Source organism: Balaenoptera borealis (assembly GCF_965194805.1).
Source record: "Balaenoptera borealis genome assembly, chromosome: 3".
Lineage (NCBI taxonomy): Eukaryota > Metazoa > Chordata > Mammalia > Artiodactyla > Balaenopteridae > Balaenoptera > Balaenoptera borealis.
In genome coordinates, this window is record NC_138866.1 from 175,581,248 (window position 1) to 175,607,085 (window position 25,838).

At 38.6% G+C, this 25,838-nt stretch overlaps 1 long non-coding RNA gene across 1 annotated transcript in view; it reads left to right on the plus strand.

The window, feature by feature from the left end:
* Window positions 1-945: 945 nt before the first annotated feature.
* LOC309625729 overlaps window positions 946-25,838 on the plus strand; it is a 553,067-nt gene continuing 528,174 nt past the window's right edge. Inside the window, exon 1 of the long non-coding RNA XR_014242712.1 lies at window positions 946-8,244. This is a non-coding gene — a long non-coding RNA (uncharacterized lncRNA). The remainder of the gene's footprint in view (window positions 8,245-25,838) is intronic.

Consider the following 25,838-nt stretch of genomic DNA (forward strand, 5'->3'; position numbering starts at 1 on the left):
CATATGATTTCTGTGAGATCCATCCTTGGGTGTAACTGTCATTCATTCTTTCTTGTTCCTGTATAGTAATTCTATACATGAATATACTGTATATTGTTCATCCATTCTGCTATAGATAAATAATTTGAGTGGTATCAAGTTTTCAGCTATTATGAATGTCTTGTCAGGTTTAATTTTGTTTTATTTTCACTCATTCTGTTGGGTGTGCAGTGTATCTCACTTTGGTATTGTATTTTAATTTTTTAATTAATTAATTAATTTTTTATCTACCTAATTAATTTTTATTGAAGTAGAGTCAATTTGCAATGTCATGTTAGCTTCAGGTGTACAGCACAGTGATTCAATTATACATATATATATTCTTTTTCAGATTCTTTTCCCTTATAGGTTATTACAAAATATTGAGTAGAGTTCCCTGTGCTATATAGTAGGTCCTTGTTGGTTATGTATTTTACATATAGTAGTGTGTATATGTTATTCCCAAACTCCTAAATTACCCCTCCCCCACCCTTCCCCTTTGGTAACCATAAGTTTGTTTTCTATGTCTGTGGGTCTATTTCTGTTTTGTAAGTAACTTCTATTTTTCTGATGACTAGTGGTGTTGAGAATCTATCCATGTGCCTGCTGGCCATTTGCATTTCCTCTTCCATGAAGTGCCTGCTTAACTCCTTTTCCCATTTTCCCACTGGGTCTTCTGTCTCAATGATTTGTATAAGCTCAGTATTCAACTGTTGCAGAGCTAGAATTTGATGTTTCATCCTACATTTTCTCTCCTCTTGGCACTGCTATTTCTGCTGCTGTTGCATTTTTTCCTCAGGTCTGTGTTCCTCTTGCTCTTTCCCATATTTCCCTCCTGCTGTGATTTGTCACTACTCTCTGGGTCATGTGACTTTTGTGGCCACTTGCCAAACTTTCCAGTCTTCCAAGGAACTCCACTACAAGACTGCAGAGCCCAGGGCTGGTGAGTCCTCTCAAGTTCCAACGGTTAGCTTCTCATCTGGGGTTCCCTTAGTAACATCAATCGTTTCCCTGCTGATCACATATTTTTTTAATTGGCTGATTGCATTGGTTACAATGGTCCCCATCACCAACTGGCTGATGGACGAACATACCCCTTAGATTTTCCCAGAATTCCGGGTCTCAATGTTCTGCGCCTCTGCCCTCTATTGACTGAGCAGTAGAATTGTGGACAGTAAGAAATAGCTTCTAGAAGAGTCCAACAGAAAGGCTAGCCACAGATAAACACATAGCTTTTTATTAACTTCTTTTTTCATCTCTCTTCCTTCAAGCCCCCTCTTTGTTATAAGTCACTCACAGGTTTTCTATGATAGATATCAGAGCTTCTTCCAATAGGAGGGATTGATGACTTTTAAACTCCTTCATATTCCCACTTTCCCTCACTCAGCAGAATTCACAAAAAATATAAAACAAATGGAAGCCATGGTTTCCAACAAGGATAAATTCTATTTGTGACGCTAAACTTAGAACAAAATGATTCCTCTTCAGCAGAGAAGGCTATAAACGCAGATAAGCAGGTAAACCAACACAAGAACGCAGGACCCACGGTGGCTTAGACATTGTGACAGGCCCCAGGAAGGACAAAAATATCCATCAAATGCCAATCCTGACAGCAAGTTGCTGATTACTTGAGCTGCCATCAGGGATTGCCTGTCAATATGCAAAGAAAAATCATTATCTTCATCAAAACATACTTGTATCGAACACTCAAAAAATAAAACCCAAACAACATACTTTTATGAATGAAGATACTGAGATCTCAGTGAGATTAAATTGCTCAAAGTCAGTTAGAAATTGGTGGGGCAGGAATTTGATGCAGGTGTGAGCATCTCCGGAAGGATGCTCTTTCTACACCTCGGGAAGCAAGCTACTCTCTACTGCTCCTTACTTTTGTTCTTACATCTCTCAGAGCATTTAAAGCACTTACTGTGATCGACTTTTCATATGTTTGTGGCCTCAGATTGTGAGCACACACCAGAGATGGGTCTTTTGGCTCCTTTTTGCAGAGACAAGATCCTTAGGAAAGTTTGTTGACTGAAAAAATGATTATGACATGTATAAACCCCGAAGGACATGCCTTGGGTTCTAATAAATTTCTGCACCCCTACAAAGGTGGAAAAGTTTCTTCTGAACAGGCAGAATCAGACAAGATAGCTAAAGAGCTTCTAGTCTTGTTCATACACTAGGCCCTCCAGTAAGGCTTATCTGCATGAAATCCTAACAAAACACTTAGGAGTAATTACTATTATTTTTCTCATTTCAAAGATGTAGATGTGAAAGAGATCCAGATATGTCTGACTCCAGAAAAAGCACCAACCCTTAACCATCATGGCTGCACTGACGAGGTTTTACGGCAAGATCTGAATTGAAATATAGTCCTAACGGGTCATGAGAGTCTGCATAAACTGAATTGGGGAAAGCGGATTCTGGTACAGCTAAAGCCAAAGTAGGAAAGCAGGTGCACCAGAAACATGGGTTTAATTCATCTTGGAAGGACAGAGGATGCCTATTGAGAGAGGCGGGAGAATGTGACTGTAACGCACATGCTCTACCGTCTGACCGCGGATTCGCCTCTCTGCTCTGCCAATTGCTGTTTAACTCTCTGCAAGTGACTTGACCTCTCTGTGTTCTGTTTGTCAACCTCATGGGTTTTTTATGCGGATTAATATGTATGTATATAGAAGGACTGTATCTGGTATATGGTTAGCACTCCTTGAGCCTGGCCATTTTATTATTATTAGCATTAGTATTACTTTAAAAATGGTACTCATTCAAATTGATAGGCTTTGATGTATTCATCAACAAACTTGTCTCATTTTTATATCTGTACTTCTTTTGCCCTGAGTTTCTACGGCTTAGTGTCAATGCATTCTAGATTTGAAAATCTCTTAAGATCATCTATTTTAAGGTTCTCCTTTCAGTACAAGAACATCAGGCAAACCGGTGAGTAACTTGGCTACAGACACATAGCCTGGGCTCAGGCTCAGTGTGAGATGATGAGAAAGAGAGAAGTAGTAAATGTACATCACACAGAGAGCAAACCAAAACTCTAGCAGTGACAGATGCTTCATTTTCTTGAAAAGATCTGATTTCAAATATCTGTTCAGTTGGAAGACTGGCTGTCATGCTCTATGTCTGAATTTCCAGGCAATTGCCAGCATCTTTAAAATTAATTTTAAAAGTTGCTAGTTTTGCCTGCCCTGCTGCCATCATTTACACCCTACAGTATAGCTGTTTTGATGAGGGTCCTTGTCGATAGCGTTCATTCGATTAAAATGACTTGACCCAGGCAATTAAGGTTTGAATAGGTTTGCGTGTAGAGCTGGGAGTTCATTTCCAGTGATGTCATTGACACAGTTTCCTTCCCTGGAAGGAAACCTTCCCAGTGTTTCTGGACTTAACCTTGTAAAGTGCCTGGTCAACAACTTTGCTTAATGAGCTATCACCTGGATTTCTGTAATGTGCCCTTCTCTCAAGTTTTCATCCTGAAAGGACATCCCTTTTTATGTATATGTATGTATATGCACATCTCTACACATATGTGTATATACATATAAATACATCCTTGTATAGTCTGTTTCCAAGGGGCTCAACTTTTCTTCTTCATGGGTCATAAAAATTAAATCATATTTATCAACAGCCATTACATTTTTTGTAGCCTCAGTGTTTTCCTCCTTTTATACATCGTAACTTAACTCATGGGATGCATGTTTGGTAACCTATTTTTTAAAATATCTGGGGTCTGTGTCATGCGTGTTGACTCTTATTTTCATGATATAGGCTGAAGAGTAATTTTGAAAAATGTCCCACCTGATTAAAATGTCCTTTGCCTAGCCTAAATATACAATCCTCCAGTAATAATAACAGAAAAGAGGAAAAGACAAATGAACTAGAAAATATGAAATCACTCTGATGAAAAATCCCCACTTAATGGAGCCTGTATTACTTTATAATTCGTGATAAGAGAGTGAACATGTGAAATAATCTTTTTGATGCTACTTTTTGATGTGATAAGAATATATTATCACACCTTTTCCTAATTTTAACAAAAGTATACTTCAGTATCTCCACTTTGTAGCCTAGGAAATGAGGAGGCTTAGAGAGATTATTCAGGTTGTAAGTTTTACTTAATATGTGAACTATGTGTCAGTTTATCAGAATTTTAATATGAACCATGAGATTATAATAGAAGTATATCAAATATTTTATAGGCCAGAAGTCAAGTATATGTTTAAGAGGGTTTCCTCCATAATCCTCCAGCCCATTTTGCATTAGTTGTCTTACTTGCCTTTGAGGTTTTGTATTGTTTCCAATTTTAATACTTTCTATTAAAATAAGATTACGCAGTTATACAGATAGGACTTTTAAAAAATTATCTCCGCCCTTGATTTCCTTTTTTCCTCCAAACTCTTCCTCTAGAAACTATAAAATATTTCTAAAAATTCATGTATTACCAATGAAAGCCATTAATCAATTACCAAACTAGTTGATTTCTTAAGCAAATTCTTAACTAATGTATTCCATTAAGAAGTCTAACCAGATTGACACAGCTAAATGTCCACTAAAATACTCAGCCAGGAAGTGAGAGGTATTAGTCAATACACATATTGTGAAAAGACAGGATTTATTGTTTAGTTCCCTCAAACTGCTTCATAGATATACGGCCCGTGAGTGTAAAAACACAAGCCAAAAACCAAAAGCAGATTGTCAAGTTTTCTTGAGCCTCTTTTGATAGCCTCCTTTCTTTGGGGACAGTATGACTAAGGCTTCAACACTGGGATGAAACCCCAGGCATCTTCTACACTGGTTGTCACCATCCTTGCTGATATGGTCAGGATGCCTTATTGCACAGGGAAGAGTGAATTTATAGAGGCCAGGGGAACAAAGATGGTTAACTCTTTCACTTTCTGTGTACATATACCTTCTCTATTTCCTGCCAAGACTAGAAAAAGGTAATTAACATCCCTTCCTTTTCTGCTAAAACTAAACTTTTAAATGAAAATATTTCTTTTCTCAAAATCATGAATCACTTTGCTGTGCACCTGAAACTATTACAACATTGTTAATTGGCTATACTCCAACATAAAATAAAAAGTTAAAAAAAAAATCATGTATTTGTTGGCTCTTCTTAGCCAGTGGAAGTCATGTATTTAGGACAGATTTAGGACATCTCTCTAGCTAAATGTTATTGGCAGGTACCATCATAATTAAGCAATTACGGAATATGGTATGAACAGAAAAAAGTTCTCCCAAAAATATAATTCCCTAGCTCTGCTTGTAATCTAAAGCATATACAATCATATTTTGGATGTGACTAGAGTTGATTGTAATGTGATTTTCTCTCTCAGAGTAATACACCCCAACAGAACCTTAGAAAAATGAAATGTCTATGCTATGGAACAAGTCACGATTTACATGCATGGCTAATTGGGTGGTAGTTATGCACAAGGACCAGAGTTAGAGACAAATCTGCTTGCACGTGCCCTTGAATTCATATTAAACTTCCTTTCGGGAGTTTGTGTATTTCACGGGCATTTTAAGTTCTCTTCCCTGATTCTTTTCTCAGAGTGTTTTTACAGAGTCAGCGGGAACACAAAGTCCCGCTGAAACACAAAGGGACAGTGAGACAAATGACTCATCCAGGGTCACCAAGTGAACTGCAGACAAAAGTGAGGGTAGAATCGGATCGCCAAGGTCAGGGCACAAGACTGTTCTGCTTTCTCTTACCCACAAAAAAAAGTGTTTCAATAGATTTAATAATAAAATTTGACCTAAAAGCAGTAGTCTAATCCTCCATAGCCAGGGAATAGAACATTTAACATAAAATTAGCTTATAACGAGTTAATTATTTCAACTCAATTTCCCTTTCTTTGCTTATATAATGGAGCAAGGGCTAATAAACAGTAAAATTACAAAAGTGGACAAGGGGAAGGAAATAAGAACTCAAGTCCGTGCAAATAACCATCTGAATAATCAGAAAGTTGGCTGTAGTTAGAAGCAAGGACAATGTAGCCTTTACCAAGCAAACATTTAAAGGAAAGACATACTAAATAAAATGTATATTCCAAAGCTATTTCCTTACTTATAGAGGCTGAATTTGAATAAATGAACCTCTTCTAACTTACATCCTTTTAAGAGCCAGTTGGCATTCCATATCTGCGAGCATCAGAGACCCCTGTGAATTTGAGCACTACGGTTCTACTGCAGGCTTTGTAGGCTGGTGGCTCCAAATAAGATTTTAGTCTTTGCCTCGCTCTGAAAACTTCCTTTTTCCACCAGAGTTACTGCGCTTGCCAAGAGTGACATAACCTTGAAATTATTTGTTACATTTTCCAATGAACAAACCCAACTTGTTAAGGAAATGGGCAGCCTATATCATTAGCAAAGAGTACAATAGTGGACTCAGAATTCAGCCTTGACTGGTGGGCCCAGAGTATTTGTTGTTTCTGGGAAATCTCTGTGATTTTAGAAACAATTCTGCATTTTAACTGTGCTGGTAGGGGTGGGCTGGCCTCTGGAGGTTGTTAGGGAAGCATGCCACCTCCTGCACCACGTGAGAGCCGAGGTTCACATGGTCCTCAATACATCCTCATCCAAGTATCATTGACTCTCATTTTAATTGCCCTTACCATCTATTAGTGGTCTTTCTTTGAACTGGGTTTGTTGGCAGTGAAATAAAATCTTGACGGCAACTGTTATTGATTTTTTCCGATTATACATTTAATACACCCCTATGGTAGACAACTTAAAAGTCCCCTCAAGAATTAAGTAGAAAACCAAATCACCATCTCACCAGCCAAAGACACAACAATGAACACACACACGCATATAATTCTCCAACTAGAAGTAATGGTCATACACTCTATGCGGTTTGATTCAGTATCACAGGAATAGTTATAAAATGACACAACCCCTATTGGCTTCACAACGTTCACAATTTAACCAGAAGAACCAATGCATTCATATTCTCTCTGTATCTATATAGGTGGAGAGTGTGATATATGACAAACAGATTCATCCAGGAAATACCATCATGGAAAGTCTTGATTTGGAGATGGACCAATGTGTGGAATTAACCTACAGAAAGTTGGTGCTTTCTGTTTTTCCTTTAAAATGTATATTCTTCCATGTCCTGGCTATCGTGAATAGAGCTGCAATGAACATTTTGGTACATGACTCTTTTTGAATTATGGTTTTCTCAGGGTATATGCCCAGTAGTGGGATTGCTGGGTCATATGGTAGTTCTATTTTTAGTTTTTTAAGGAACTTCCATACTGTTCTCCATAGTGGCTGTATCAATTTACATTCCGACCAACAGTGCAAGAGGGTTCCCTTTTCTCCACATCCTCTGCAGCATTTATTGTTTGTAGATTTTTTTTTTTAAACATCTTTATTGAAGTATAATTGTCTTACAATAGTGTGCTAGCTTCTGCTTTATAACAAAGTGAATCAGTTATACATATACAATATGTTCCCATTTCTCTTCCCTCTTGCATCTCCCTCCCTCCCACCCTCCCCATCCCACCCCTCTAGGTGGTCACAAAGCACCGAGCTGATCTCCCTGTGCTATGCGGCTGCTTCCCACTAGCTATCTATTTTACATTTGGTAGTGTATATATGTCCATGACACTCTCTTACCCTGTCACATCTCACCCCACCCCCTCCCCATATCCTCAAGTCCATTCTCTAGTAGGTCTGTGTCTTTATTCCCGTCTTGCCACTAGGTTCTTCATGGCCTTTTTTTTTTTCCTTAGATTCCGTATATATGTGTTAGCATACTGTATTTGTTTTTCTCTTTCTGACTTACTTCACTCTGTATGACAGACTCTAACTCCATCCACCTCATTACAAATACCTCCATTTCATTTCTTTTTATGGCTGAGTAATATTCCATTGTATATATGTGCCACATCTTCTTTATCCATTCATCTGTCGATGGACATTTAGGTTGCTTCCAGGTCCTGGCTATTGTAAATAGAGCTGCAATGAACATTTTGGTACATGACTCTTTTTGAATTATGGTTTTCTCAGGGTATATGCCCAGTAGTGGGATTGCTGGGTCGTATGGTAGTTCTATTTGTAGTTTTTTAAGGAACCTCCATACTGTTCTCCATAGTGGCTGTATCAATTTACATTCCCACCAACAGTGCAAGAGTGTTCCCTTTCCTCCACACCCTCTCCAGCATTTATTGTTTCTAGATTTTTTGATGATGGCCATTCTGACCGGTGTGAGATGATATCTCATTGTAGTTTTGATTTGCATTTCTCTAATGATTAATGATGTTGAGCATTCTTTCATGTGATGGACCTAGAGTCTGTCATACAGAGTGAAGTAAGTCAGAAAGAGAAAAACAAATACCATATGCTAACACATATATATGGAATCTAAAAAAAAGAAATGGTCATGAAGGACCTAGGGGCAAGATGGGAATAAAGACGCAGACCTACTAGAGAATGGACTTGAGGATACGGGGAGGGGGAAGGGTAAGCTGGGACAAAGTGAGAGAGTGGCATGGACATATATACACTACCAAACGTAAAATAGATAGCTAGTGGGAAGCAACCGCATAGCACAGGGAGATCAGCTCGGTGCTTTGTGTCCACCTAGAGGGGTGGGATAGGGAGGGTGGGAGGGAGGGAGACGCAAGAGGGAAGAGATATGGGGACATATGTATATGTATAACTGATTCACTTTGTTATAAAGCAGAAACTAACACACCATTGTAAAGCAATTATACTCCAATAAAGATGTTTAAAAAAAAAAAAAAAAAACTCTAGAAAAAGCAGACTAATCTATGTAACAGAGGCAGATGGTTGGTTTCCAGAGGGTGGAGGGGGCATCAGGAGCCTAAGGACACTCTATCCATTATCTTGAGGATGATGATGGTTTCTCAAGTGTATACATGTAGTAGAACTTATTAAAGTGTATACTTTAAGTGTAATTTATCATACGTCAATTATACCTCAATAAAGCTCCTTTTAAAAACACAAAAACAAAAACAAAAAAACAAACAAAATGTATACTCTACTGTAGCTTTTGATGTGAATTTTATTTTTGAAGAGGTCGTATTTGCATGTTCCCCATAGAGAAAACTACAGGGGAAGGTATATTTTGAAAACCTTTCCTTCCATTTTTATCTCTGCCCATCTCATTACACCTCCTGCCCTAATAAGAAATGACCTTTACTAGTTTTGCATGTACTTTTTCAGTTTGTTCTTTGTATAAATACAAATACACATGATTGTGTCTACTTATTTTCTACCTGCTTTTCATTAATAGTAGCCTACTATATTGATTTTAGACACCTTGCAGTTCCTGTAGAAATTTCCATAAAAGTATATAGAGAACTTCAGTGGAATATATGTTCAGATATTCAGAACTTCCATTCCCGTGTGTGGAAGTCCTATAGTTTAAGTGATTTCCTAAAGAAGGACAATTCTTTACAATATTTTGTGATTACAAACCATGCTGCCATGATAATCGTGTGCCAATGCCATTTCACTTTTGCAGCTATACATTTAGGATAAATTCCCTGAGTAGGATTGCTGGATCATGGAGTAAATTCTTTGGTAATTTTGAAAGATATTATCTTTCACAAGGATTTTAACATTCTGTAATACTACCGGCAATGGAAGCGTATGCTTTCCTTCAGTCATACCAACATTCTTTGCTATCAAACATTTAAGCTTGTGATTTTGATAGGTGAGAAATTATATCTCACTGTAGTTTCAGTTTGCATTAAACTTTTAAAAGAGATTGAACATCTGTTTTACATGTTCACAGATGTTGTGTTGTTTCTCTGGAAAATTATTTGTTCTGATCTCTGCCAATTTTTCTATTAGGTTCTTCCTCTTCTCAATTTTTAGAGCCCATTATTTATTAGAGAAATTAACCCTTTATAATAGGAGTTGCAAATTTTTTAATTTTCTCTTTTTATTTACTTACAGTATTTGTTTTGAAGTGTGGGTTTTTTGGTTTCTTTTGCTTTGTTTTGTGTTTTGTTGTATTTTGTCTATGCACTTGCCTTGAGTTTTTATGTGATCAAATTTATCAGTCTATTTTCCCCAGAGCTTAAATTCAATCTTAACCAAAATTCTGTCCAGTAGACTATATTAAATATTTTAATATTTTCTCTTTCATAAAGTATCCACTTAGAATAAGACACTTTTGATGAAAGATAATGTTATCTCATCCTGAAGAGAAGCATTGCAAATCTCTAATTTATTTAAAATTTAATATCATATTTCCTCTTAAATGGAAGCGTTAACGCTACAAACCCTTGGGATTTGACTATTTCAGTGTCTAATCCCACATATACAGTTCTAAGTTTTCTATGATCACGAATATTTGATGAATTTATATGTTTTTGCATTATGGAGATACAGATCTCAATATCAATTCCAAATGGTCTAAAATAGCTCCCTTGGAAGATTAATATAACTCAGAATTTCTGATATTGAATTAACTGCAGAAAACCATCTGGGGATATACATGGATAAATGTCTCATGTATTCATAGTAGAAAGGCTAAAATTATAAAAATGATACTCCTATATGCTAGTTTAACACTTGCATCACTTTATGTTCAATATACAACTGGTGATACCTTGAGTTCTGGAACATCGTGGAACCTTCCGTCTGCTCTGGGCACCTGGTACAGTTGTGTGTGCTGATGTGTGGAGGACAATCACACAGTTTGCTTATTCAGCATCAGCTGCCTTGGGTTAAAGTCTGAACACATCCTAAGCTCTGCACGTCAGGGGTGTTTAGGACAGCTCCATCATTTATTTAGCCAGTACTGATACTGCTCCCTGGCGGGTGGATTCAGAGCTAAGCTCCAAGGCTCCAGCTCTAATTGGAGAAATCTCTGATAAATTCCCACAGCATTCCATTTGGATACGTATTGCTGTTCTGCTGTGGATGATCTCTGCACCACTCCCACCCACGACAACCCCGCTGGTATAATCCTGTCCTACAAACTGCTGTGGTGGACAGTATATCTTTGGACTGACTTGATGGAGTCAGATTTTTCTTTCCTAGCCTCAGTGGAGACATTCTGCCAGTTCAGTTTCCTATTTTGCAGGAATAATGGACAAGGCAAAGTGGTGATAAATTCTGACAGTAAGCCAAGTTATATTTTCTTGTTACATGAAAAGAGAATACTCATCCTAAAAGCGTGGTTTTCGTTCTCCCTTTTAAATTACTTGAAGAAAGCGTGTTTACCCAGATGCCACCCCCTGGGTCTCCTTTGTCACCTCAAGCAGCCTTCTCATCCTTTCCCACAAAAAGCCTCTTCATTAACTCCTTGTGATGTGTGAAAGATCTCCACTAACATGAAACTGTCCTACGAATACTTTATTTCTTCACGTTGGTTAGCAAACATAACTTCAACCTTTGCTTATTCTATTTTTTTTTTTACTGCCTTTACAGATCTATTTACTCATTCATCAGTTTATTTATCAATTAAACCTTTGCTTTGTATGGGCTACAGGCATTGGCCAGGTTCTGTGACTACATGGAAAATAAAACACAGATCCCACCCGGTCAGTGGGGAAAACACCCCACAAAGAAATGTGAACACAACTACAGGGCAGTTCAGAAAGGTGGATGGTCATTCTTCAAAGTCATGTTATATTGTTGGATTGAAGTAATTTGTTCCAGAATAATTTGCTTGATTATTCTGCAATCATTGGAAACCAAGCAAAATACAGCCTCAGCCAGTGGATGGGGATCTGGTATGGATTGCAGCTCCTGGAGATGCTCCTGGGCCTTTCCTGACAGTCGCTTTGGGTGGCTGGGGGAGTGCCCCTTCCCCCTGGCCCACTGGGAGTCCTCCTAATAAGGAGACCTTTACTCACTGCAGGCATGCTTCCTAAAACATAATCATATTTTTATCTCTGCTTTTGCATACTTGACTTTCTCTTCCTGAAACACCTGGGTTGCTTGTTTTTGGTTGTATTCATTTTGTGGTTGTCTTATTTTACAGTCTCGTGTGTTGTTCTTGTCCCTTGGGGGACAGCACTTTGTGATAGAGGGACCAAGGTCTTAGGTGCTCACGAGACAGGCATCGGGTTAATCACACCCTGGTTTCAGTCCTGCTTCTGTCACTAGCCATGTGACTTTGGGTGACATAACACTAAGTAGTCCTTTCTTCCATTATATTGTTATTTATTATATTAAATATTAATAATCATAATTACAGTGTTTTTTGTTACTAAGGAGATACTCTATTCAAGGTGATGGGTGTTTTGTCTGTACTCACTCATTCTCGTGATGCCTTTTTTTTTTTTTTTTTTTGGCCATGCCAAGTGGCCTGTGGGATCCTAGTTCCCCGACCAGGGATCGAACCCAGGCCCTCGACAGGGAGAGCGTGGATTCCTAACCATTAGACTGCCAGGGAATTCCCTTGTGACACCATCTTTTGATAAAAATCACACATTAGTTTCTATCACTGAGTGTATAGTATACACTCTGCTAAACATTCCACATACCTTCTTTCATTTAAGACTCACAACAATCTTATGAGACAGACGTTCTAACTGACTTCATTGTATGGATGAAAAATTGGAAGCATAGATCATTTAACTTACTTTCCCTAAGCTGCGTATTTAGCAAGAAAGCCCAGTGAAAACCCAGGTGTATCTTATACCAGACGGAGCCCAATTTGTCACAGTAATATCCGTGTACGTAGAAATATTAGAAAAGTGTAGATGAAGACAAGATGAAAATTAAAAGCCTTCAAGCTCAGTTTCCTTCCCCGGAGGTATGCGCTGTCAGCCAGAAACGCTGTAAGCCTGGATGAGTGTCCACCCTCCCCCCACGTCCCCCGACATGGTACGTGTCACAGAGGAGCCCGAGCTTTACTAAGTATGTTCAACAACCTGCTCTTCCCCCACCTAATGTATCTCCAAGGGGTGTGTGTGTGTGTGTGTGTGTGTATACCTGCTTCGTTCTTTTTAAAACATGCATCACAGTTGTCTACTGACAGAATATTCTAGAATATACTATCAGTTATGGAAGCATTTCTCTACTTCATTTGCTTTAAGTTTTTCTGACATTTCAAACAAGCTGCACAGACCACTTGGACGCATATGTCGTTTCATACTTGTGTCTCTCCCTTCCCACTTGTACTCCTAACATCAGTTTATGTGTTACTATTTTCTCGTTAAGTCCTGGCATAATCAAATTTTAAAACTTTACCAAACTGCATGGTGAACAAGGTGTGTGTGTGTGTGTGTGTGTGTGTGGTTTGTGAGCAGCTGTCTTGACCGTGGTCACGAGGAAGGTGAGCAAATCATCTCTGGGTAATAAATTAGTCACTTCAAATCTGTTTTCTGATGAAGCCAATGTGTAACCCAGGAAGGAACCACTAATGAGGTGCTTAACCCATCTGCCCAGGGGATGGCCAAGCCTCTTTTTGAGGTCTTGCGGGATTGAATAGCATTAGAAATAGATGAACAATGGCTTATTCTGAATCCCCTGCAGGCCGAATTGGTCACACAGAGAGCATGCCCTGTCAGTGGGCTGGCGTTTATTGAGCATCTAGAGAACAGAACGCCTGTTGGATGTGCACAGCTTTTCCACAAGCCCACGTACATGCTCAGCCCTGGGCTGCCTTTTTCAGCCTAAGGTGTCTGAGAATGTGGTGTTAGAGTGGGTGTGATCCAGTATGATGATATATAACTGTTTGTTTTGAATATTGTCCAACCTGTGTCAAATTAGTTTATTCCATGTGGCTTTGTTTTAATGGAACTTTTCTTCAAACTTGAATTCACTGTATGTTGATATTAATGTCTCCTTGACAGTTCTTTGGACAATCCAACATGTCCACACCTCTCCAACTGCCTCTGCCCTCCATTGAGCTGAAATTCCATGTCTTTTCTTATCAGTAAGGAATTAAATCCATCACTTTCAAATGGAAAGAACTGTATCAATTTCAGAAATAACTCTTTCTTTTTTGAACAGGGTATGATTTCAATGTGAGCTGATTTTCTCAATCTCTGGAGCACCAGGAAAGAGTGGTTGGTGTGGGTGAGGCCATCATATTTGAGGGTGTAATCTGAGTGTAATATGCAGTTAAAATCATGAGGGCAGGTAATCACTCTAAATGGAAAAAGCAAGTGGTGTCGTGTATGCAGGATTTAAACTGCAAAGGGCATGACTGAAAAATCCCTCCTAAAATGAAGAAAATGTTTAAAAGAAATATCATCTCTGGCCATGGGTAATTCAAAAAGATAATAACACAAAATTCTACTCTACCTATATTATAGAATCATATAATGGATTCTATAATAGAGTATATAATAGAAGCAAAATGTAATGCATTGATTCTCTAATCTCTTTATTTTAGAGATGAGAAAAAGAAGATGCAGTGCAATAATAGTAGTAGTAATAATAATAATGTAATAGCTACAACTAAAACTTCTTGAGTACTGACTGTGTCACAGACACTGCTATAAGCACATTGCATATATTAGCTTATTTCATTCTCTTGATATGAGGTCAATAATATTATTATTACCCATGGAAAATCTGGAGCAGAGCGTTAGGGAACTTGCCTAAGCCACACAGCCAGGAAGATACAGGCTCCAGTTTTGAATCCAGGCAGCTGGACTCCAAAGTCCATGTTCTTAACCACCATGACCACCATCACCACACACACACACACACACACACACACACACACACACGTGTGTGTGTACATGTATATATGCATATATGTATGCATATATATTTAATATAACTCCAATGTCTTCAGTCTGTGGCCCTGTCCTCAAGATCTCTGGGGTCACTCTCTCTTTAATATTAAAGAAAACCTGGCTTGACACCCCCCCAATTATATATACCATGGAACAAAGGTTATCTTAGAGTTTCTATTTTTTGAATCAATTATTTCCAGTGCCCCTTCCAGAATTTTTCTGATTCCTAGGAACTTAAATACCCACGGTCACCATAATCCTAAGAACGTTAACATCACTCATGGCAGATCTCCTGTTCCTTTTCCTTCACTCTCTACTGAAATTGACTCCCTTTAAGATTGAAGAGGGATTTGCTGTTGTGAACATAAAGTCATCTTTAGGAAACGCGAGATGACAGACTACGGAAAATCACTGCAGGTTGCTATTTATCTTTTCTTAAGACCTATCTCCCCTCTTTGTCTTTCCTTCCCCCTCTCCTACCCTATCTCTTTGTGGCAGGCTCTTCTTTCTGAACCATGGTGTGTGTGTGTGTGTGTGTGTGTGTGTGTGTGTGTGTGATTTTTTCCCTACCCCATGGTTGGAAGATTTGACAAATTGATCTTGTACTATACCGGGGTGGCATGTAGGGGTTATTTGATAACATGGAGTTCCCTCTACTTCTTGCTTCTATCTGCTGGCGCTCTGCTTCATGAAAAGGAACGGATGTTTTCTCCTTCTTGAGTACAGGTGTGATCCTAATATTTGCAAGTATAGATGCTGCCTCCCCACACCTTTTCTTTTTTTCACCTCTGCCTCTCTTCTGCACCCTAACTGCCCATTGGAGTTCCAGTTGCTCCCACCAAACAAATAATTATCCCTTGGTCAACCCTTCGCACCTCCCTACTGGTGGAGAGTCTGCCTTTAAAAAGCTGACCCACAGATGAGGACAGTACCGTTACTGGCAGTGGTCCAGGGACATTTAGGAAAGCACCCTGAAGCAGGAGAGAGTGAAAGAACACATAGTTGGAAGTTTATGCGACTACTTGATGAACTTGGGGATGAGAGTGAGAAGTACTGTTTACACCTTTGCAGGGAGCCGTGCGCTGATGTGTTCTACAGTCCCTACCAATACCCTTTCCTCTGTGCACACCGATCCCAATCTGGGAGCCCCACTGTTTCCCACTGAAGCTGATGTGCGGATCATAGGAGAAAGGAGTCTAGGGTTTCTGACCCTTCCTGAGACTTGTAACTTCTGCCTTTTCAGGCCTGAGTCCTATGCTAATATAAAGTTTCTTCCGTTCATATTTTGGTGGCTCTACAATGAAGTCGGAAAAGCCCATCACTGGTTTGTTTTTGTTGTTGGTGGTGGTGTTGTTTTCAATTTTCATTGGAGTGTAGTTGATGTACAATGCTGTTGTTAGTTTCAGGTGTACAGCAAAGTGAATCAGGTATACATACACACATATCCACTCATTTTTTAGATTCTTTTCCCATACAGGCCAGAGTATTGAGTAGACCGTCACTGGTTTTACTTGTCATCACTTGCTACTCCATTGAACTATTTTTTCTGAAGGAAGCCTCATGTATTCTTCCATGAGGAAAGCATATTCTTTGGTTCACATCACTTGATCCAACACCTTGTTTCATGGCAGCCCTAGGATTACTGTGCTACAGGTATTTGCTTCCTTCTGGAGCGTGAACGGCCACCTGTGGGCCCAGGGACTTGGGCTAATGGTCTCAAGTTTTTCACTGAATGAAAAGAAGGGGTGTCTCAGATCATCCCACAAGGGTTATGCATGTTCTCACACATGATGAACACTCACACCTATACCCACATTCACAAATATAGAAATATATATTTTCACTATATATTGGTACTCGATTTACATTTCTAATTTTATATTCAGAGGGATGGGAGTTTGCTTGCCTTAAGCAAGAACAACTTATAGGAGATTGGTTCAAAATGGAGGAATAGAAGGATGTGCTCTCACTCCCTCTTGTGAGAACACCAGAATCACAGCTAACTGCTGAACAATCATTGACAGGAAGACACTGGAACTCACCAAAAAAGATACCCCACATCCAAAGACAAAGGAGAAGCCACAAAGAGATGGTAGGAGGGGCGCAATCACAATAAAATCAAATCCCATAACTGCTGGGTGGGTGACTCACAAACTGGAGAACACTTATACCACAGAAGTCCACCCACTGGAGTGAAGGTTCTAAGCCCCACGTCAGGCTTCCCAATCTGGGGGTCCGGCAATGGGAGGAGGACTTCCTATAGAATCAGACTTTGAAGCCTAGTGGGATTTGACTACAGGACTTCGACAGGACTGGGGGAAACAGAGACTCCACTCTTGGAGGGACACAGAAACTAGTGTGCTCTTCGGGACCCAGGGGAAAGAGAAGTGGTCCCATAGGAGACTGAACCAGACCTACCTGCTAGTGTTGGAGGGTCTCCTGCAGAGGTGTACGGTGGCTGTGGCTCACTGTGGGGACAAGGACACTGGCAGCAGAAGTTCTGGGAAGTACTCCTTGGCGTCAGCCCTCCCAGAGTCTGCCATTAGCCCCACCAAAGAGCGCGGGTAGGCTCCAGTGTTGGGTCACCTCAGGCCAAACAACCAACAGGGAGGGAACCCAGCCCCACCCATCAGAAGACAAGTGGATTAAAGTTTTACTTAGCTCTGCCCACAAAAGCAACAGCCAGCTCTACCCACCACCAGTCCCTCCCATCAGGAAACTTGCACAAGCCTCTGAGATAGCCTCATCCACCAGAGGGCAGAGAGCAGAAGCAAGAACTACAATCCTGCAGCCTGTGGAATAAAAACCACATTCACAAAAAGATAGACAAGATGAAAAGGCAGAGGGCTATGTACCAGATGAAGGAACAAGATAAAACCCCAGAAAAACAACTAAATGAAGTGGAGATAGGCAACCTTCCAGAAAAAAAATTCAGAATAATGATAGTGAAGATGATCCAGGACCTCGGGAAAAGAATGGAGGCAAAGATCAAGAAGATGCAAGAAATGTTTAACAAAGATCTGGAAGAATTAAAGAACAAACAAACAGAGATGAACAACACAATAACTGAAATGAAAAATACACTAGAAGGAATCAATAGCAGAATAACTGAGGCAGAAGAACGGATAAGTGACCTGGAAGATAGAATGGTGGAATTCACTGCTGCAGAACAGAATAAAGAAAAAGAATGAAAAGAAATGAAGACAGCCTAAGAGACCTCTGGGACAACATTAAACGCAAAAACATTTGCATTATAGGGGTCCCAGAAGGAGAAGAGAGAGAGAAAGTACCCGAGAAAATATTTGAAGAGATTATAGTCGAAAACTTCCCTAACATGGGAAAGGAAATAGCCACCCAAGTTCAGGAAGTGCAGAGAGTCCCACACAGGATAAACCCAAGGAGAAACACTCCGAGACACATAGTAATCAAATTGGCAAAAATTAAAGACAAATTGGCAAAAATTAAAGACATTGGAAAAATTAAAGACAAAAATTAAAGAAAAATTATTGAAAGCAGCAAGGGAAAAACGACAAATAACATACAAGGGAACTCCCATAAAGTTAACAGCTGATTTCTTGGCAGAAACTCTACAACCCAGAAGGGAGTGGCATGATATACTTAAAGTGATGAAAGGGAAGAACCTACAACCAAGATTACTCTACCCGGCAAGGATCTCATTCAGATTCGATGGAGAAATCAAATGCTTTACACACAAGCAAAAGCTAAGAGAATTCAGCACCACCAAACCAGCTCAACAACAAATGCTAAAAAACTTCTCTAAGTGGGAAACACAAGAGAAGAAAAGGACCTACAAAAACAAATGCAAAACAATTAAGAAAATGGTAATAGGAACATACATATCGATAATTACCTTAAACGTGAATGGATTAAAAGCTCCAACCAAAAGACACAGGCTTGCTGAATGGACACAAAAACAAGACCCATATGTATGCTGTCTACAAGAGACCCACTTCAGACCTAGGGACACATTCAGACTGAAACTGGCGGATGGAAAAAGATATTCCATGCAAATGGAAATCAAAAGAAAGCTGGAGTAGCAATACTCATATCAGATAAAATAGACCTTAAAATAAAGAATGTTACAAGAGACAAGGAAGGACACTACATAATGATCAAGGGATCAATCCAAGAAAAAGATATAACAATTATAAATATATATGCACCCAACATAGGAGCACCTCAATACATAAGGCAACTGCTAACAGCTATAAAAGAGGAAATCGACAGGAACACAATAACAATGGGGCACTTTAACACCTCACTTATACCAATGGACAGATCATCCAAATAGAAAATTAGCAAGGAAACACAAGCTTTAAATGACACAGTAGACCAGATAGATTTAATTGATATTTATAGAACATTCCATCCCAAAACAGCAGACTATACTTTCTTCTCAAGTGATCACAAAACATTCTCCAGGATAGATCACATCTTGGGTCACAAATCAAGCCTCAGTAAATTTAAGAAAACTGAAATCATATCAAGCATCTTTTCTGACCACAATGCTATGAGATTAGAAATCAATTACAGGGAAAAAACCGTAAAAAACACAAACACAGGGAGGCTAAACAATACGTTACTAAATAACCAAGAGATCACTGAAGAAATCAAAGAGGAAATCAAAAAATATCTACAGACAAATGACAATGAAAACACGATGATCCAAAACCTATGGGATGCAGCAAAAGCAGTTCTAAGAGGGAAGTTTATAGCTATACAAGCCCACCTCAAGAAACAAGAAAAATCTCAAATAAACAATCTAACCTTACACCTAAAGGAACTAGAGAAAGAAGAACAAACAAAACCCAAAGTTAGCAGAAGGAAAGACATCATAAAGATCAGAGCAGAAATAAATGAAATAGAAACAAAGAAAACAATAGCAAAGATCAATAAAACTAAAAGCTGGTTCTTTAAGAAGATAAACAAAATTGATAAAGCATTAGCTAGACTCATCAAGAAAAAGAGGGAGAGGACTCAAATCAATAAAATTAGAAATGAAAAAGGAGAAGTTACAACAGACACCTCAGAAATACAAAGCATCCTAAGAGACTACTACAAGCAACACTATGCCACTAAAATGGACAACCTGGAAGAAATGGACAAATTCTTAGAAAAGCACAACCTTCCAAGACTGAACCAGGAAGAAATAGAAAATATGAACAGACCAATCACAAGTGATTAAATTGAAACTGTGATTAAAAATCTTCCAGCAAACAAAAGTCCAAACCAGATGGCTTCACAGGTGAATTCTATCAAACATTTAGAGAACTGCTAACACCCATCCTTCTCAAACTCTTCCAAAAAATTGCAGAGGAAGGAACACTCCCAAACTCATTCTATGAGGCCACCATCACCCTGATACCAAAACCAGACAAAGACACTACAAAAAAAGAAAATTACAGACCAATATCACTGATGAATATAGATGCAAAATTCCTCAACAAAATACTAGCAAACAGAATCCAACAACACATTAAAAGGATCATACACCATGATCAAGTGGGATTTATCCCAGGGATTCTTCAATATATGCAAATCAGTCAATGTGATACACCATATTAACAAACTGAAGAATGAAAACCATATGATCATCTCAATAGATGCAGAAAAAGCTTTTGACAAAATTCAACACCCATTGATGATAAAAACTCTCCAGAAAGTGGGCATAGAGGGAATCTACCTCAACATAATAAAGGCCATATATGACAAACCCACAGCAAACATCATTCTCAATGGTGAAAAACTGAAAGCATTTCCTCTAAGATCAGGAGCAAGACAAGGATGTACATTCGCACCACTATTATTCAACATAGTTTTGGAGGTCCTAGCCACGGCAATCCAAGAAGAAAAAGAAATAAAAGGAATACAAATTGGAAAAGAAGAAGTAAAACTGTCACTGTTTGCAGATGACATGATACTATACATAGAGAATCCTAAAGATGCCACCAGAAAACTACTAGACCTAATCAATGAATTTGGTAAAGTTGCAGGATACAAAATTTATGCACAGAAATCTCTTGCATTCTTATACATTAATGATGAAAAATCTGAAAGAGAAATTAAGGAAACACTCCCATTTACCATTGCAACTAAAAGAATAAAATACCTAGGAATAAACCTACCTAGGGAGACAAAAGACCTCTATGCAGAAAACTATAAGACACTGTTGAAAGAAATTAAAGATGATACCAACAGACGGAGAGATATACCATGTTCTTGGATTGGAAGAATCAATATTGTGAAAATGACTATACTCCCCAAAGTAATATACAGATTCAATGCAATCCCTATCAAATTACCAATGGCATTTTTTACAGAACTAGAACAATAAATCTTAAAATTTGTATTGACACAAAAGACCCCGAATAGCCAAAACTGTCTTGAGGGAAAAAGACGGAGCTGGAGGAATCAGACTCCCTGACTTCAGACTATACTACAAAGCTACAGTAATCAAGACAATATGGTACTGGCACAAAAACAGAAATGTAGATCAGTGGAACAGGATAGAAAGCCCAGAGATAAACCCATGCACCTATGGTCAACTAATCTATGACAAAGGAGGCAAGGATATACAATGGAGAAAAGATAGTCTCTGCAGTAAGTGGTGCTGGGAAAACTGGACAGCTACATGTAAAAGAATGAAATTAGAACACTCCCTAACACCATACACAAAAATAAACTCAAAATGGATTAGAGACCTAAATGTAAGATTGGACACTATAAAACTCTTAGAGGAAAACATAGGAAGAACACTCTTTGATATAAATCACAGCAAGATCTTTTTTGATCCACCTCCTAGAGTAATGGAAATAAAAACAAAAATAAACAAATGGGGCCTAATGCAACTTAAAAGCTTTTGCAAAGCAAAGGAAACTACAAACAAGAAGAAAAGACAACCCTCAGAATGGGAAAAAATATTTGCCAATGAATCAATGGACAAAGGATTAATCTCCAAAATATATAAACAGCTCATGCAGCTCAATATTAAAAAAACAAACAACCCAATCGAAAAATGAGCAGAAGACCTAAATAGACATTTCTCCATAGAGGACATACACATGGCCAAGAAGTACATGAAAAGCTGCTCAACATCACTAATTATTAGAGAAATGCAAATTAAAACCACAATGAGGTATCACCTCACACCAGGTAGAATGGGCATCATGAGAAAATATACAAACAGCAAATGCTGGAGAGGGTGTGGAGAAAAGGGAACCCTCTTGCATTGTTGGTGGGAATGTAAATTGATACAGCCACTATGGAGAACAGTATGGAGGTTCCTTAAAAAACTAAAAATAGAATTACCATATGATCCAGCAATCCCACTACTGGGTATATACCCAGAGAAAACTATAATTCAAAAAGACACATGCACCACAATGTTCATTGCTGTACTATTTACAATAGCCAAGTCATGGAAGCAACCTAAATGCCCATTGACAGATGAATGGATAAGAAGAAGTCGTACACATATACAATGGAATATTACTCAGCCATAAAAAGGAACAAAATTGGGTCATTTGTAGATATGTGGATTGACCTAGAGACTGTCATACAGAGTGAAGTAAGTCAGAAAGAGAAAAACAAATATCGTATATTAACACATATATGTGGAACCTAGAAAAATGGTACAGATGAACCGGTTTGCAGGGCAGAACTAGAGACATAAAGACCAAATGTATGGACACCAAGGGGGGAAAGCACCGGGGGGTGGGGGTGGGATGAATTGCAAGATTGGGATTGACATGTATACACTGATGTGTATAAAATGGATGACTAATAAGAACCTGCTGTATAAAAAAATAAATTAAATAAAATTCGAAAAAAAAAGCAAGATGCAGAAAAGTGTGAATAATATGACCCTGTTTTTGTAAAACTAACAACAATAAAAATATTTCATGTATATGTTAAAAAAAAAAAAACAACTTATGGTGATAAATCTGAAACATGTCAGGTGGCAAGGGAAGCTCAATCTCATGATAAAAGAATCTCCTAAATGAATTCAGTAAATTGTAGAATTTCCTTCTTTTTTAAGGTTGAAGGTATTTACTTGTATGTATATGTCACATTTTCTTTATCCAATCGTCTATCAACACTTAGTTGTTTCCATACCTCGGCTATTGTGAGTAATGCTGCAATGAACATGGGAGTAGAGACCTCTTGAGACAGTGATTTCATTTCCATCAAATATATGTCCAAAGTGGAATTGCTGGATCATATGGTAATTCTATTTTTAATTTCTTGAAGAATCTCTATACTGTTTTCCATAGTGGTTGTACTATCTTACTTTCCCATTAACATTGTACAAGGGTTCCCTTTTCCCCATTTATCCTCACCAGCATTTGTTATCTCTTGCTTTTTGATAATAGATAGCCTAATAGGCATGAGGTGATGTCGCATTGTGGTCTTGATTTTCATTTCCCCAATAATTAGTGATGTTGAGCACCCTTTCATGTACATGTTGGCCATCTGTATGTCTTCTTTGGAAAGCTGCCTGTTCAGGTCCCTTGTTTATTTTTAATTGAGTTATTTGTTTATTGTAATTGAGTTGTATGAGTTCCTTGTATATTTTGGATATTGGCCTCTTATCAGGTCTGTGGTTTGTAAATATTTTCTTCCATTTCATAGGTTCCCTTTTCATTTTGTTGATGGTTTCCTTTGCTGTGCAGAAGCTTTTCAGTTTGATATAGACTCACTTGTTTATTTTTTGCAGGATGGGCAGAAGAAGCTGGCCCACCATGCAGGCCCAGCCATCTTAGACCAGACTCTGAGCCGATGGCCTTTCCAAATGAAGGCAGGGGTCCCATCATGCTGTCATTGGTCACTGTGTGTATTTCTTTTCTAAGGGAGATTTAATAAAAGAGAATAGAAATGTCATTTTGGAAATGCTAGCCTTTACTTAAAAGAAACATTCATGGTGTATTATTTATGATTTCCCATCTTGTGTTCTAGATATAAAGCATTCTTTAAGAAAAATACACACGATTAGGAGACAATTTTAACTGTCATTTTTGAGCTCTTAGTCAAAATTTGTTATACCTTTTTCTGTCACTAAGACTTTTGGGGTTCAGCTGCATCTTCTGGTCCCTCTCTTTCTCCTCTTCGGCTTCGTCAAGTTCAGTTCCCTGGGGACAGTGCTGGCACATCATGTATTTACCAGCAGAGAGGACTCCTTGATGGTTTCCCTGCACAAAATGAGCAGCTCTCCTATCAGGAGCCTGTTTGATCCTCTCACAGCTTGGCCATCTATTGAATAAATACAGGCTACTGAAAGTTCAAAGTATAAACACATGTGAAAACATGCAGGGCTACTCTGTATGGACCCCTGTGATTCAAATGGCTCTTGAATAATTTTATGCCATTTGGAAACATCTTATGAGGCACGAAGTCTAGCAAACATGGCAGCTTAAAGTTTGCTTTTCCGACTATTTTCTCTGAAAAGTAATAGGAGTAATTTTCTTGGCAAAATCTCCCACTATTCCCCTTTCATTTTTCCTTATCTTTTCTGTACTCTCTCTCAGTGATGCCTCTTTCCGTACACCTTCCTCTCCTGGGGAGGTGGATTAGAAAGAAGGAAGGAAGGGGGGGAGGAAGAAAGGAAGGAAGTAGGGAGGGAGGGAGGAAGGAGGGAAGGAAGAAACTTTAGGGGTTTGGTCTTCAATACCGGGGAAGCAAGTCATATCTAAAATGGACATGTAGGTCCCATTCCTTGGGTAGAAATGTGAAGCTCTTTTCCTGGTTTCTTGATTTTTTTCCCCTCTACTGTTTCAAAGCCACCTTTTCTGTGTGTCTACAATAATGGTCTTTGGGGGAGAAGTTAAGCACTGCTTATAAACATGGGATCCCAAGAGACTCAACATTTGGCAAAATCTCATTAACACTTTTGTTTCAGTTCTCTATGTTGGATACACTTAGGGTAAGTTTTATCGGAAAGAGGCATCATTAACTCACCCTCTTGCCCTTTTCCCTGCTGCTTGTCCTTGTCAACAGCAAACGATGAATAAAGTATAAGATGCAAGTCCAAACAGTCACACCAGAGCAGGTCGTCTCGGTGGTGAACATCACCTCCTTTCCCACTTTCTTGCCTTATTTTTTCAAACATCTTTCTTATATGACTTGTGAACCAAGAACAAAGTATTTTAAGTCAAGTAATACAGACCAGTAATTATATCCAGTATCTCTTTTATTTTTCTGAGACTTAGCCTTTGAGCCTTTGAGTTGTTATTTTATCTTTGCGTTCATAGTCCCATGTAAAACATTTTATAGAAGAAAGTCTATTGGCTATTTTAATATCCCTGGCAGTCAGATACAGTGTTTAGTACAATAAAAACACAGAACATTTTGTGACTACTCCTCTTTGCCAGCCACTGTTTTATATCCATTAAATCACTTAACTATCATAATTTATGAGGTGGGCAGTAATATTAAACCAAGGCACAAAAAGATAACTTACCTTAGGTTACACACCTAATAAATGGTAGAGTCAGAATTAGAACATAGGCTATCCGATAGAGATAGGAGGTTTGTTATTTTTCCTCCCCCCAAAACATATTTTAAGGGCTATTGGTAAAGTCCATTGCATCTTTCCACTTCACCATGCTTTCCATCACATTTGCCCTAATGTCACCCTAGACATTTCGGGGATCTAAGGAGAAGTTGAACTGGAGATTTAATTTTAGGTTTAGCGATACGTTTACACGGTTCATAGTTACTGTTGGGTATACTTAAGTGTCTACTAGCTCTCCTGGTTTAGAAACGAGTCCTAGTAATAACCTTACTGTCCGCTCTGCCAATTCACTTGTCACTGTTACACAAAGGATGTAGGTCAGCATGCACTAGAACAGGCCCACCAGTGCCCTGTGTACACAGCCCTAAAGTAGGTCACACGCACAAGAAACAGATTTGAAATGTACATAGACAGAAGCTTGTCTTCCAAACCTTGCAGCTCATAAATTAAGTAAACTTAGTAGAGTTTTTCCTCAACTTGACAGCAATCCTAAAAATTCACTTTACATTACCATTAACAAGTTGCAAAGCTGAAATAAATCTTTTCTAAACAGTGAGAAACAAGAAACACGTTTTGATCAACTGTGCCAG